Genomic DNA, 4,674 nt, shown 5'->3' with positions numbered 1-4,674 from the left:
CTCGACTCAACTGTCCGTATCTATCTTTGTCTGCAGTTCAGTTACACATTACATTACATTACAAGAATACCGCATATCTAGTAACCTCTCGAGGCTTCACGAACCTTCGAGAATGTGACGTGTTACCAGCGTCACGTGACCCCCGCTGTCGTAACAATATATACTTCTCCATTTCTTCTCAAGTCTTGAGTGACATTCTTTTTTTTTTCTTTACGTGTGATGTCTGATTTAATGTTCATTAACCAAATGTACAAACTGGGAAACTTTTCTTGGGAGATATTTAAAACTATTTGGTTTTGTTGGATTAGCCTTAAATGTTTGTTGTTGTTTTTTTTGTTTTTTTTTTTTTTGCAAATAACGTTCTTATTAATTAAGTCATCCATAATGAAAGAGAGAAATCTCACCAGTTTTTTCTCTGATTTCTGATTTTCCTTTATAAGATCTGGTAATTTGAAATGGTTCCGGATACCTTTAGCGACAATCATATAGCAGCGACACTTAATCGGGAAACCAATTTGAGCTTTTGTTCTTGTGAGTTTGAGAGTGTGAGTTAGGGTTAGCGAGGCCGCTCTACGGATGACGTGGTCAACGTTTAAAAACTTTAGTTAATTACTGTAGTGCATATTGGTGTATAGAAAACAAATGAATACTAGAAATAAATGACCTTATAACACCGAATTGAGGTTTTTCTTTAATTAGATACTCAACGTTTTGATTTACAGCTGTCCTCTGTTGGTACAGCTGTAAGTCTCCGGATTTACAACACTAAAATCAGCTGTTCGATTCCCCTCGGTGGACACAGCGGATAGACCAATGTGGCTTTGCTGTTAGAAAAACACAAGCTTTACAGCTTCTTCAGGAGCATTCTACTAAAACACAAACCGTAACTGATATTACAATAATTTAAATAATAAATTATAATCGAATATATATTTCTACAGCGTGCGTTTGACATATTAAATAGTAACGCTTACTGTTGAAAAAGAAAGCATTGTTGAAATAATTAACTGTTACCTGTAGTAAACAATGGTTCTATCCAAGTTACAGATTGAAATAGTAAAAACAAGAGGAATTCCTCAATAGCCGCACCACTTACAATTATTTTAGGTAGATTTACAGTAAATTAATCTATGAGACCTTTTTTTTTCCTTTTTATTAGCTGTATTTTTGTGCTCCAGTGATACCAAGCGTGGGGGGCGTGTATACCCGATTCGATTTTACTACTCATCAGGATCTTTCCCAGCCTACCCTCAAATTGAAATTCTTTTAGGCAGGACTAGAGTAGATTAACCTACGTGACCTTGGGCGTGGTCAAAATCACCAATCAAAAGGGTTTGATCTCCAGAATCCAAAAACTGTAATTAGATCTCAAATTGGCCAAGAGATGACGGAGCTATGAGCTAAAAGTTTGTACTTGGAAAGTCTCGGAGCCATTCTATGAGCCGCTATGCCGTGGCTAAAAATGCACTACGGCAATTAAATAATGATTCTTAACTTTTTTAGCAGGCTAGCAGTCCCACCAATAGGCATACGTACTATGTGTATCCTCATGATTCATTTATAAAGAGAGTCCCCCACCCCCATACCAGTGGCACAGCGGTATGTCTGTGGACTTACAACGCTAGAAACCGGGTTTCGATACCCGTGGTGGGCAGAGCACAGATAGCCCATTGTGTAGCTTTGTGCTTAACTTCAAATATTTATAAAGAATAAATAAAAAGCTGGTGTCACTTTACTAGACAAAGAAATTGTCAAGTTCGCGCAAGAAAGTTATTGCCTTATTTTGTTTAAGAATTACCGTTTATAAAATAATCATGTTAAACTCATTATTTAATTTCTGTAGTGCATATCGGTGTATAAAAGACATTTGAGTACTAGTAATAGATTATCTTATAAAACCAAATCTGTTATTTTTCTTTAATTTGACAGCGTTTTGCTTTATAGCTTCTTCAGAAGCGTTCCACTAAAACACAAACACTGACTGATAGTACAGAGTATCAATTGGTTTAAGTAATACATTTTATTCAAATCAATTGAAACTTTGTACTATCAATCACGGTTTGTATTTTAGTAGAACATTTCTGAAGAAGCTATAAAGCAAAACGTTGGGTGCCCAATTAAAGAAAAATAACATATTTGGTGTTATAAGGTCATTTATTACTAGTATTTAGTCATGTTAAGCTATTTGAAACGGTCAAATGTAGTTAATATATATATATTCTTGGTTCCAACTCCGAGCCAATACGAAATATATAGTGCCATGTATGAGTCAACTGAACCACTTCTCCAGTGATCATGAGTGATGTAACAGACACAGAGAACCTCCACCGAAAACAGCTCTAAACCTTTTGAAGAGAAATCTGCGTACATTGGAGGCCCTGGTTGCTAAAGCTCAAAGTTGGATAAGATGTAGCAATAACAATGTTTTGGATGAATGACAACTCCTCATAAAATATATTAAGTTTTAATATTTAAACCATTATATGACAATCGCATGTGTGTGTGTGTCCTCTTATAACTGGCAAACAGCTGGACTGATTCTCATCAAACTTGACATGAACCCTTAGGCCCACCGGGGAGTGATATGTGGGTTCAAAGTTCGTATTAGATCTCTCTATGTCATTCCCCGATGTCTCCTATATCTTCCCCGAGTCATTGAAGCTGGTGAATTTTTGGAAATAGAAGTTCTTTCTGATGTTTAGCTTTCACTCTTTTTATTCTAACTTATTAAAAACACAAAATTAAAGAAAAGTGGTGTCGCAAAAAAACTCAAGCGCTAAATAAATATTCATGTCTTAAAATAATTATTTAAAGCGAAAAATGTTACTCCATCGAAGATAGATTCTGGAAACGTCTGTCAATAAGACAGTGACTTTTTCTAACAAGGAAACTCTGCGTTAGATATTCTAACACGTATGTGACACTTGCTTACACAATTTAATGATGTCTACTTAAAAAAAAAAAAAGGTTAGTGTGTTTTCTTTCAAAATAACAGTAATATCAATACCGATATAGGTGTCGCTCGGTGGGACACCGGTAAGTTAACGAACTTACAATACTAAATTCCGGAGTTCAAATCCACAGTAGATAGCCTAATATGGCTTTGCTCTAAAACAAACAGCCAACCGATATACATATTGAACAAAAAAATCACTTTTACCATAATATGCATGAAACCTTTACAGGGAAAATTATTAGAATTATTTTCAAACAATAAAACATATAATTAAATCGTAAATAATGAATCTTAATCCAGATATGAGGAGTTTCCATTTCTCAAGTCGAATTTTAGCAAACGATTTGTTTGTTTGCTTGAAGTTAAGCACAAAGCTACACCATGGGATATCTGTGCTCTGCCAACCACGAGTATCGAAACCCGGTTTCTAACGTGGTAAGTCCACAGACATACCTCTGTGCCACTGAGGGGCTTAGAAAACGAAGCACTCACTTATTTTATTATCTAAGCGTTTATATACATTGTTACAAGTGGTTAGTGGCAAATGGTCGTTGACAGAGAACTCTTTACCTCTAGCTTTAGCGACACGATTTTCACGCTCGAGGTATAATTATTATTAATCAAGCGTTAATTTCGTAGGGGAAAAGCGGAGTTAATGCATTCTCTTTGAGATTTTCAGTTGAATCATTTACGGATTTAAGCGAATTTCATAGCTCAGTGATTCTAATCAAACTTTTAATAAAAAGAGAGAAAAGAAAAAAACCTGGAACTTCATGTTTAATCTTTAACATTTCACTAAGATATACTTAATGAGTGGAAATGTGTGGGAGTTCAAAATATTCAATATATTCGAGATACCTGAACAGATTTGGGCAATTATATAACAGTTCTTTTCACTGACATTTTCTTCATCCACTCAAATCTAACAAGGTGGCTTTTTTAACTTCATTTGATATTTGCGCTGGATATTCTAACTGAACAAATTATCATACATTGTTAAATAAACTCGAGTATATTTCTCATTCTACACGCTAACGACGTTTCTTCAATTATTTGTGTTCAAGTTTCGTACGATAGAAGTTTTGTAAGTCATCAAGTCAGTCAGATATACTCTTCCAACTACTATTAACCATTTCATATCATATTGCTAATTAGGTAATATTTATTCTTAAACCTTTCTTTACTTTCATAAAGAACATAAATATAATTATACTAAAACGTTCGTTTGAACTTCAAACGATTTTTAATCCATAAGAAAAAAGCTAAGTTTCAGTTTTAAAGTAAACGAATTTTATTTAAAACATTCTCGGAGTTTTTATAAAAGTGTTTCTTTCGTGCCTAATTTCAAATTTTAGAAGTTTAAATAACTTTTGTTAGGAAAATTAAGACAAATTTTTATTTGAACGTGAACGAACTGCTGTTTTCTTCTTATGGGTCATTTTAACTACACAGTTTTACACATGATATCTTCAATAGTCGTTAATATCTTCAAATCCTTATAAGTTTATATTTTAAAACCTTACGTTGTAACATTACAAAATTAAACGTTAACATGATATCTTCAATAGTCGTTAATATCTTCAAATCCTTATAAGTTTATATTTTAAAATCTTACGTTGTAACATTACAAAATTAAACGTTAACATGATATCTTCAATAGTCGTTAATATTGTTACGTCTCCGTTTGTTAATTGATTTTTCCGTAACTTCGTTCCACC

This window comes from Limulus polyphemus, unplaced genomic scaffold, assembly GCF_000517525.1.
Source record: "Limulus polyphemus unplaced genomic scaffold, Limulus_polyphemus-2.1.2 Scaffold617, whole genome shotgun sequence".
In the NCBI taxonomy this organism is placed as follows: Eukaryota; Metazoa; Arthropoda; class Merostomata; order Xiphosura; family Limulidae; genus Limulus; species Limulus polyphemus.
This window is presented reverse-complemented; position numbering follows the sequence as displayed.